Here is a 12,294-nt window from a genome sequence, read left to right as displayed (position 1 = left end):
TCTGTACAAACATGTCCAAAGCAAAAGCACAGCATTCTGAAGGGGATGCAGAAATTCATATACAATGGCAGTTCTGGTCAGTGTAGCCCAGCATTTTTCTGTTGTGTATGGAAAGAACACAGTGAAAAGGCAGGCAGGGCATCCGGTGCAAAGTACAACAGACATAGACACACAAATCCAGTTTTCCTGATGAGAGAGGGAGCTATCTCTTCATAAGTGATGCAATGCAATGCAGGCATGTACAAGTACAAGGAAAGATTGATTTTTAAAAAGTCATAGTGTAACTGGATGAATACCAGCAACAGCACCTGCTAAAGCAGACAGCCTGATCATTAAAAACTGGACTTGAGGGAATGGAGAAAGAATCTGAGGAGCCTGCAGTCAGCATGCTTGTAGAGACCTTATGGCTACAGAAGATGATGATCAACTCATAGAGGTTCAATGTAGTTCTCAAGAAGAGGGTGGGAAAGCATAAGATGGGGACTAAGACTTTGCCTTTAACCTTCATGACATGAATTGAATGACTCTTTTTTGGAAAAAAATGGCAGTTATAATTGTATCCGTGTTAATTATATATATTTCTATATATATAGTAAGTGGTTATTGATGTGCCTTTGTTAACCATTTAACTATTTAATAAATGTGTGTGTAGTTTGTTCAAAGTGTTTCAGTTCTTCTCAATCTCTATGAACAAAGACCCAAGTTAAAGTCACTGACGGGTAGTTACACTAGGAAAACTTGCACCCATAAGAATCCATGCAAACAATGGTCATAATTTGGGGCTCGCAGAAGGGGCTGCCAATGAAAGCCAAGCGGCATTTGTTCTAACAATCACACCCCATTTTCACAATTCATATACAAAACCTCAGTGATAAGCAAGTGTTTACCATAAACTGAGCTACAAGCCAGTGGTAGAGAACACTCTAATAAGCAACTCTTTCTTCTGATGGACACCATCAGAAATCCTAAAGATGCCTGGAATCTCAGTGTCACTGGGATGAAATTCTGGAGCCAGAGGAACACCCAAACCACACAGGAACAATATCCAAGGAGTGTCAGACATCCCGACATGTCGTCCTCTACTCTCCACATTCTGGAGAAATGTTCCTGTGGGGGGGGAAAAATACAGCTCTAGATATTGTTAGGGTGGCTTAGGGAAAAGTCAGTCCAAGAATAACTTTTGGTAATAACAGACTAAAAAATAATTGGAAATTTATGATTGTGAATGCATTCAGTGCTGTGCCATTTGACCCTTCTCCTTTCTGCTCTATCCTCCACATTACTGCCAGAGTCATTTGCCTAAAGTCAAGTGGTGGATTATTTCGATTCCTGATTAAAATCTTCACAGGTCCTCAATGTCTATGGAATAGTCTACACTCTGACATAGCACTCTTTCGTGCTCTGGCCTTGGGCGTGCCCTTTACCTTTCCCCTCTGCCTCCTGTAATGTGTTACAAAAGCAAGCCAGAGGTGAACAGTGGTTCAAACAGTAAAAACAGATTTTATTCAGGACTATTGCCATATGGGAAAAGAGACCTCAGTATTGAACGGGGTTCAATTTTAAATACAACAAGGAAAAATGGGAATTTATAGCCAAGGAGTAAGGGTAGGGGACAGTGGATGGAAGATTACTAAGAGGAAGCATCAGAGATAAGGGGCAGGGTGGGGACGCAGGGGGTGGGGGGGATGGATTCCGGCTAACCTGACCTAACAGGATTCTTGCTGAAGACAGGTCAGGGTGAAAAGACATCACCTGGGAGTCGGTAGAGGATGAGAAACCTGATCAGATATCAAGGGTGGGCTTTTGGCTAAACCAACTTGGCAAGATTCTTGCTAAAATTGAGCAATGCGAAGACAAACATGGAAGTGTAAACATTGAGGCCAAGTTGGGAAGAGGACTCAGAAGAATCTGACTAAAGTTTGATCAAGGAATAACTTCATCACTGTACATTCCAGGCAAGTTAAAGCACTGTTGGGGAAATGTAATAAAACAAGAGATCTTCTCCCAATCCAGAAATCTTCTCCAGAAAGGTAGTAAAGAAAGAAAACACTCTTATTATTGAATAAACATTAAACCAGAGTGTGATGTACATCGCAGGTAACTCACTAAGAGAATGCAAAGACAGAAAGGAATCTCACCCCCTAATATAGCCAAGCAGATACAACCCATTACATGTATGTTCCCAATATAAGTAATGACTAGTCCTTGACCAAGAGGATTTTAGAGCAGCTTTTGTCACACAAAATTTTGTCCTAACTTTACGGTGATAATTGGAGAAGTCACTTGTGTTGGCTTTATCTGAAGAAGAAACAAATTTTCTCATATATTTTAAGCAGGAGGTAGTTTTGCAAACTGGAGCAAGGCCCATGAAAGTTAGGCTCTTACCCTCCTATGGGAACTGGGAGATAGGGATGCTACCTCCCTTGATGTTTGCATTTCAAAAAGATAGCTCCTAGGAGTTGTAAGACTGGGAGAAAGGCTTACTTATTTAGCCATTTAAAAGATTTGCATAAAAAAGACTTGCAAAGGACAGAGAAATAAATTTTAAAAGAAAAGGGAAGGGGGTAGTGTAGAAAGAAATCTCTTCCCTTATGTTCAACAGGGAGAATTAAGCTTCTTATTTTTAACTTGTGTCTGCCCTTACACCACTCTCTGTTTCCCAGATACACACCGTGGGTTCCCATGTCTCTGTCTTCTCATCTCAACTTGAAACACCTTTTCTTCTTCTTCTTCCTCTTCTTTGCAAACCCATCCTATGTTGACATGGTTTGACTGTGTCCCCACCCAAATCTCATCTTGAATTGTAGCTCCCATAATCCCCACATGTCCTGGGAGGGACCCAGTGGGAGGTAATTGAATCACTGGGGGTGGGTTTTTCCTGTGCTATTCTTGTGATAGTGAATAAATCTCACGAGATATGATGGTTTTATAAAGAGCACTTCCCCTGCACATGCTCTCTTGCTTGCTGCCATGTAAGATGTACTTTGCTCCTCTTCCACCGTCTGTCATGATTGTGAGACCTCCCCAGCCATGTGGAACTGTGAGTTCATTAAACCTTCCTTTTACAAATTACCCTGTCTCAGGTATGTCTTTATTAGCAGCATGAAGATGGACTAGTACATACGTATATATCAACTAGCACTCCCTTGAGGTCTTCTCTGGTCTCACCTGCTACACTGAGATGCAGCTAATATTTCTTTAGTGCTTACCAGGTGATCTCAAAGCTCAATTACCACATCCTCTATAGTGCTTCTAACATTGTCTCTGTGCCTCCTTCATTAAATCTGGCTTCTCAAGAGCAAGAACCGGGTCTCGTTGATTTTAGTATCCTCTATGATACTTGGAACAGTAGCCATACAGTACAACTGCAATAAAAACTTGGGGGAGAAATAAGTAACAAGTCAGGGCACTTTTATTGTAAAGAAGAAAGAAAATCCATTCAAATAAAAGGGATTCATGTAATGATAAAGAAAAATTTCAGTTTCCAGCTGCAGGAAGAACAACTGGGCCTCATGAAATTGAAAAGTTATCAGATGGCTTGTTTCTCACCTCTCTTTCTCCCTGTCTTGATCTCTCTGTGTCTGTCTGTCTGTATCTCTCTGCTCCATTCTCCTGCTTCTGTGTGCAAACCAGCTTTCTCTGCTTACTTATAAGCACTGATAATAACTTATCAGTAATTGATCAGGACTACTCCCAGAATGGTAGGCTTGTACCAAGAGTCTTCACGAATGATACCCAACCTGAGAAGCACCTGCAAGGTTTATGAAACAAAGATTGCTGGAGATCCACCCCACAATTTCTGATTAGGCAGCTATTGTATGAGGTATGAGAATTTGCATTTCTAACATGTTCTCAGATAGTTGATTCCAATGATCTGGGAACTACACTTTGAAAATCATTGATTGATGTGAACTTCAAGCTTGACTCCCCACAGAGAACTGACTCAGTCACTGGGCTCCAATGCCTGAGTCTCATGAGAGAGAATCTGATTGGTCCAATTTGAGTCAGATGCTATCTCTGTTGCACTCAGTTGTGGCCAAGAGGTTGGAGTCACATGGTACATATGACATGTTGTCTCTTTGAGGCTGTGGGTTGGGAAACTTTCCCAAGAAGTTAGATCTCTAGTACAGTCACTGCCACAGCTGTATTTAAAGCCATTAGATTTTCTATACTGAATTAGTTCCTTGGTTCATGTGGCTCAATTCTCCATAGCCAATAGAGCTGATAGGAAAATAATAACCATCTATTGGGCATCACCAGCCAGTCATCTCAAATTGAATCAAAACTTTATGTTCAGCCCCAAAATAATCTTCCTGGGCCTGGCACAGTAGCTCACACCTGTAATCCCAGCACTTTGGGAGGCCGAGGCGGGCAGATCATGAGGTCAGGAGATCGACACCATCCTGGCTAACACGGTGAAACCCCGTCTCTACTAAAAATACAAAAAAAATATAGCCGGGTGTGGTGGCGGGCGCCTGTAGTCCCAGCTACTCTGGAAGCTGAAGCAGGAGAATGGCGTGAACCTGGGAGGCGGAGCTTGCGGTGAGCCGAAATCAGGCCTCTGCACTCCAGCCTGGGCGACAGAGTGAGACTCCGTCTCAAAAACAAAACAAAACAAAACAAAACAAAACAAAATCATAATCTTCCCTCTCAAATATGCTGCCTCTCCAGCCAGTAGTGCAAGTCAGAAACTTCTTTGACTCTTCCTCGTTTACCCCAATCTATAAACTTTTGTCAATTCTATTTCCTAATTATTTTCTCTATCCCTACTATGCCTGGTTAGTTTAACTTGACACCCTACCTCCAGTGATTTTTTTTTTTTTCTAAATCTGTTCTTCACATGACTTTCAGAGTGATCTAGCTAAAGCAGCTTCCCAACCTTAGCTCTCAGGACAGTTGTGTTGGGCACAGGGCAGATGGAGCCTGGGCCTGTTGTCTTCAGCAGCATGCAGCTGCAAGTCTACCTCACCCAGAGTGCCACACAAAAATTATCATGCTGCATATACTAAGATGTGATATGAAAAGAGATTGGGAAGCTTGGATCTAAAGCACAACTTCGACTAGGCAACTCCTCTGCTTAAAAACTTTCAATGACACCCCATGGGTCTTGGGATAAAACTTAAATAAACCTTACAATAGCCTATAACATCTGGCATGATCCAGTCCCTGTCTAACTTTCCAGCCTCATCTCTTGCCATTTCTTGCCTTGGACTTGCTTCAACAGCAGGTAAATGCTTATGCTGGTAGTTTCCAGCACACACTCTGCTGTTTCATGCCTGCAAGTCTTTGCTTGTGATTTTCTTTCTGCGTGGAATGTCCACGCTTTCCCTTTTTGCCTGGCTACCATCATTCGAGGATCTGTTTAAGTACCATATCCCCCAAGAAAACGTCCACATCTGCTCCACACCTCCATTAATGTACTCCTTTTTGAAACTCCCATTATACCTTGAGCACACATCACTGGATTTACCATATTGTATTAAAATATATTTTCTGCTTCTCTCACTATCCTGTGAGTTTTTTTTTTTTGAGGAAAAGGTGTGTGTCTTATCTGTTTCTCTATTTCCAGCAACTAGTGTAGCGATTAAAAAGCTCTTCAACTAATATAACGTAATTATATCATATACAGATGAAAGTGTACTTGTGCCCTCTATATAGACACAACCCAAGTACATATAACCTAAGGGTATCCTTTTATTTTTTTATTTTTTTAGACAGAGTCTTGTTCTGTCACCCAGGGTGGAGTGCAGTGGCACAATCTCGGCTCACTGCAGCCTCTGCCTCCCGGGTTCCAGTGATTCTCCTGTCTCAGCCTCCTGGGTAGCTGGGATTACAGGTGGATGCCACAACGCCTGGCTAATTTTTGTAGTTTTAGTAGAGACAGAGTTTCACCGTGTTGGCCAGGCTAGTCTCGAACTCCTGATCTCAGGTAATCTGCCCGTCTCAGCCTCCCAAAGTGCTGGGATTATAGGCATGAGCTACCGCGCATGGCCAGGGTATCCAATTTTAAGTGCAAGATCTTTTAGTGATTTACAGGCATCTTGGACATGTCTTGATATAGCTCCCCATGGTCTCACATTTATGGGTACAAGATATTTGACTCCATCTAAAATATCCAAAGTCCAATATTAGAGGGAAAACAGGATGAACTAAATAAAACCTCCAATTTGGAAATGGAAGAAATAGAAACAATATACAGAGATTATTGACCAATATTATAACAATTTATGTACCATATATATGAATAGCAAGAACTCCCAGACCTGGCAACAGAGTGAGTTCTTGGTCAGCCAGCTGAATGTCCCAGATTCTGCTGAGAGCATCTCCCTTGTCTGTTTTCCTACTGGCTACTCCCAAAGGGGGCATTGCAAAAATGTTCCCTGGGGGTGCCACCATTTCAGCAACCCACTTCCTGTATGTGTGAATACAGTGGCTTGGAGATTGCCTTAGGAGTTGAAAAATCACAGTCCTTTTTTTGTGGCCAGACTTGTGGTTTATCTGGCAATACATCTTTCTTAACTATTTAATAGGCATATCGCTTAGTATTAAATTTAGTTTCCTATAGGAAAAAAAAATAGCAGTGGCCTACTCAGGATTGAAATTTCTTCCTTTCTTTCATAAAAGAAGTGTGTAAGTAAATATTTACAGTTGATATGAAGTAGACAACTTCCTTCTAGTTCTATGCTTTACCATCCCTAGGGTATGGTCTTCATCCTTATGGCCTAAGATGGCTGATAGAACTCCAGCTAACACATCTACATTACACACAGCAGGATGGGGAAAAATGAAGAAAGGCCTGTATTCTAGTTTTTTATGCAAAATGGCAATATGCCCAGATACAAATTGGGCATCTGTTACTACAGAAGGAGAAAATAGATGTTGGTGTAGGCAACTAGAATTCTACCATAAAAGTAAACTTGATTTATATTCTATTTTATGGGATGGCGGTCAGAGGAAAAGGTACTGTATATACATGTTCTTGAATCTTTACCTTAGCCTAAGAAACAACAGGCCTTAGAACCCTGCCCAGCTTCCTAGTCCCTCAATTAAATGACTCTCTCTTGACTTTTGCATTGGGGTCATTAAAAATCACTTTAGGGTGGGGAAACACAAGTGATCTGAGGTATTGGCTCTCCTTTCGTAGGATTAGCTATTTCAGGGATGCCTGGGAGATCAGGCTTTTCCCAGGTCCTATTCTTATGTTCAATGGTGTTTCCTTCTTCTTAACTTTCCAAACACCATCTTTATATTTTGGATAAAATAACTCAGGCTTTCTGACACTCCGAGTTTCATAATGATTCTCATTCATCTTGGATTGCTGATAGCAGGCATAAAGGACCACTTGGCAAAAATGTACTGTCTTTCCCCTCTGCTTTCAGATGCACCAGTGTCAGCCACAGCTTTTCCCCTGTTTTTGCAGGCTATTAGTGAAGGCCACAAGAAGTCCCCATATACTCCAACATACTGACATTTTTGAAAGGTACCTAAAGCTCTGCTATTCTTAATATGCAGACCTTTTGTCCTGCATTTTATGATCACAAGATGGCTGCTGTACCTCTGGCATTTTGAGCATGTTTTAGGCAGAAAGAGAAAGGAAGAAACAAAAAGATTCGAAGATATGCCAACTGAATATATCCATTAAAAACAAAAACAAAAACAAAAAACCACTTTCTCAGAAATTCCAACCAATGAATGCTGCCTTATTGGCTAATACTGGGTTATGTGGCCATCTCCATCCTCAATAGTAGAGGAAGTCAAGGGAGAATAAGGTTATATAAGGCTGTGGGGAAGCCAATCTGTAGTGCCTGTTTACCACTTTGGGTAGCCAATGTTTATACACATCTATTTGCCCTTTAATGGAAAAGCTAGGACTGGCCAAAAGTCTAACCTGATTACAGCTTCCACCTTGAAGCTAGAATCTCTAGGTATTGCACATCCTCTCCATAATGTCTGGTCTGGTGACCTACAAATCAAGACACAAGTAGTCTTCTCCTCACATAACTGGTATGAAATGTTGTAGTTGGAACAGAATATCTAAAATAAAAACTCCATTCAGAAAATTCATATAAGCACATGAATTGAATGACATATAGCAGTCATTCATCCAAAACTTATATCAAATCCTGCTAGACAGGAATTACGAGGGTTTCTTGCCCTTACAGTACAGTAAGTTCCTTAGTGAGCCAAGGAACTTAGCAGTTCTTTGTCCTGTCCTCTAGGAAGCTCTCCCTTACTCATTTTCCTTCATTTAAAAAAATCTGTCCTCTGAGAGGCTGCTTCTTTTTCACTCAGGGCCATATGTGAGGCAGGCACTAGGGAGAATATCCTGGAGACTATAATTTCATAGCATTTCCTATTGGACACCTGGGGTTTGCTAAGGGGTTGAACCCCACAGTATGTTGTTGGCTTTGGGAACTGAATTCTCTCAAAAACTGAAGTATATTTCCAATCAATTCCATGTGCAAGTAGCCACAGACAAATGTTTTGACAAGACATATTCTTTGTAAGACTGAAGTGTCTCTTTTGTATCTACTCATCTTTGCACTCTATCCATGCCCCTAATCCTAAAATAACTTTGGTTAATGAGACACCACTCATAATCAGATATTTTTCAATGGGCTTGCCCCTTGTTCTGGCAGATAATTATTAATAGAGCCTGCTTTATAAAGGCCTAGACCACCAACTGCATCTTCTGCTATGGCTGCCAATTCTTTGCCACTGATTGTACCAGCTTTAGTTTTGAGATACAGAAACAGTTGGTCCTTTCGATCCCATAAGTCTCCAAATTATGGGATAACTGTCAATGTAGACTGTAAATCAGAGGCAGAAAGCACTTATCTTGGCAATGTTGTTTTTTTCTATATCTACATTCAGACATTCTCAGTTCTAGTTTGAGTTAATTTCTCTCTTGCAGAACTTTGATAAAAGCAACAAATAGCAAATGTCACCATCCTGATATTTCCCCTGTAATTTCTCCTAACTCTATAGTCATTTTTCTTTGCACATCTGATTCATTCTCCTGTGTTCAGAATGGGTATTTTTTTCTTGGAGCTTTTGGCTGACCCCACCAATGCTTGGATTAACATATCTTCAGTTTAACCAAAAGAACCACAAGTCACAAGAATCCATGGGTCCCAAATTCAAATTTCCTAGGGAGAGAATCTTACTAGCTCATTTTAGTCAGCTTTTCATTTATCAAATTAGCTGTGGTCAGAGGGCAAAGGTAATGTTCTATGAATACATCAGACAGAGTTCTCTCCTATAGTTTTGTGGTGTTATTCCCGTGGTAAAGATAAATACCACGAGAAATATAAGGATTACATGCCATAGCAGTATAAAAGAAGAACAGATTTCTTACATTGAAGAAACTTCATGGAAGGAATAGTCGCCTAGACTTTTGAGAGAGTTTCAGGGTTGGCTTCCTTTCAGCTCATATAATTCATGCTCCTACCAAAGGACCCCAAATGGCAGCCGTTGGATCAGATTCAGATTGTCCAAATGTTTTTCTTTAATTGCTTGCCAACATTGAAAAATCAAGATATTTTATATAATGATGCAGCTATGGGAGTTCTCTTAAAGAAACCAGAAGATCTGGCAATGCTGGGGCAATCTACCGCATCTGAAGTGCAGCTGCTCTCTTTAAGTGAGGTATATGTTCTCCAGGTCACCAGTTTCCGGTTAGCCAATGCTGCTTATTGGCATTACTTGCTTGTCTTCCGTAGCATCCCCTACCCTAGCAGCCTTCTGCAGAAAGAACAATAAAAGGCTACTGGTCTCAGATTGGCCATATAGGAATGGTAAATTAAGAAAATCATGTATACTTCTGCAAGGTATTCTGTTGTCCACCATGTGTAAAATACCTTTTCTTCTGCATATATCCTCACTAGAATACTCCAACTATCATGCTGCCAACCAGTATTACATCTACCCTCTTTCCGATGGAGTAGCAACCTACAAGTCATGCCTTGCTGTTACATCCCAGGCAATAACTTGGGGATACTTTAAAAGTTGTTTGTGATGACGTTGTACATCTTAAATATAAATAAATTTTATTTTTCAATCATACCTCGATAAAACAGGAAAGAAAAGAAACTGCCATGTTGTTTTGTGTTTTTAAAGAATGTTCCTGGCTGGGCACAGTAGCTCACACCTATAATCCCAGCATTTTGGGAGGCTGAGGTGGGTGGATCACTTGAGCCCAGGAGTTTGACACCAGCCTGCGCAACACAGTGAGACTTCATCTCTACTAAAAAAAAAAAAAACCAAAAACAAAAAAAAACATAGTAGCTAGGCTTGGTGGTGCACACCTGTAGTCCCAGCTCCTCCGGAAGCTGAGGTGGTAGGGAGGATCATCTGAACCCAGGAAGTTGAGGCTATGGTGAGCTGCGATCTCACCACTGCACTCCAGCCTGGGCGACAAAGTGAGACCCTGTCTCAAAAAAAAAAGGAATGTTCCTGGAAGGCCTTCATAAGGATTTTCATTATTGGAGACACCTTGATTTTGGATTTGAAAGCTTCAGAACTGTAAGAGAATACATTTTTGTTGTTTTAAGCCACTTGGTTTGTAGCATTTTACTATAGCAGCCCTAGGAAACTAGTGCATGCTCTAAGTGACAGATGTCATGCACCCAAAGACTTTACCTAACCTCTAAAACATACCTTAATTAATGATTTCACAAGAACCGCAGAGGGAGATCCTCACTGCTCCCCACTCCACCCCTCCAGCCTCTCATTCCCTCTAATGATCTTTTCCTTGTAACTTACTTTTTATCACCAATTTACATATAGTCTTTCTAATGTTACAAAGAAGAAACTCTACAATATCACTTTTGGTAATAATAGTTTATTGCATAATTGTATGGGTGGTACCCCATACACTGGAGTATGCAAGAACTGTCACATTTCTTCATTTTCTTTATATCCAAGTCATTCCAATTCCACTTTTCTGTGCTGTCAGAAATCGCAATAAATTAAATTACCATCACTTTCTGGAGCTCCCTACCCTCTGCAGAATCACAAATACTCAATAGGTTTTTGTGGTAACTGTCACGTAGGGACGATATCTCTAATTCTCAGGCTCTCATGCTTTCTAGTCCAAGCCTTCATGGCACTGTGAAAGCAAGCAGTCACACTTCTCTCATGCCTGGGTGAAAGCTGCAACATCTAAAATCTAGCTAGGCTTCCAAGGTCAACCACAGATATATTACTCCCAGGGGTTCTGTGAGTGACTGGCCTCAGAGTTTTACTACTTCCAAACTGGCAACTGTATGTCATTCCTAAGGCTTGGAGAAATCACTCTTCTTCTGCCTGCTCTAAAGGTAACTACTTCCATCTCTTTCTTTGAGTGTAGTCCCTATAATGTGCTTAGGATTCCAGATAGATAAAAGCTAGGAAGACAGACTTTGGGCCCTGCAACACATTCCACCCTTTCCCTAGGAAAGAAAGCGCAAGGGCCTGGATTCCTCTTTGGAATACAAGAAAGAAAAAATAGAGGAAGAATAAACAATATCTCAACAAATTTCCCTGCTTCACTTAGTGCCAGGCTAAAATAATACTAAGACCTTGTATTTGTTGAGCACATATTACATGCCAGCCATAGTTATAAGTGCTTGATCTGTATTAACTAATTTCAGCCTCACAATTTGATCTGGTAGGCACCATTATTATCCTTATTTTACAGACAGAGAAACTAAGGCACAGAAAGGTTATATCACTGGCATGAGGTCATATAGGTATTAAACAATGAAAGCAATATTCAAACATAGGCAATTTGGTTCCAGAGACAACCAGTTTGGTTCCAACCTTAATGCTCTACTGTCTCTCGGTGAAACATATTGTCTTCTTATCTACATAGATAGTTTAGATCTCGGTAATTCCTAAACATGGATGATTATCAAGGAAAATGGTAATAATAGCCAAGATCATTTAGGAGTAAACATTCAGAACATCAGAGACACCTTCTCCTTCCTTACTGCCTCTACATTTATAGGAGCTGGGTTTCTCAATAAGCCACCTGACATGGTTTGAATTTGTGTCCCTGCCCAAATCTCATGTCAAATTGTAATCCCCATTGTTGGAGGAGTTGCCTGGTGGCAGGTGATTCGATCATGGGGGTAGACTTACTCCTTGCTGTTCTTGTGAGTTCTCATGAGATCTGGTTGTTTAAAAGTGTGTAGCACTTCCCCTTGCTCTCTTCCTCCTTCTCCAGTCATGTAAGATGTGCCTGCTTCTCCTTCACCTTCCACCATAATTGTAAGTTTCCTGAGGCCTCCTCAGCCATGCTTCCTGTACAGC

The sequence above is a fragment of the Macaca mulatta genome, chromosome X (genome assembly GCF_049350105.2).
Source record: "Macaca mulatta isolate MMU2019108-1 chromosome X, T2T-MMU8v2.0, whole genome shotgun sequence".
NCBI lineage: Eukaryota > Metazoa > Chordata > Mammalia > Primates > Cercopithecidae > Macaca > Macaca mulatta.
Note: the sequence above shows the minus strand (reverse complement) of the source record.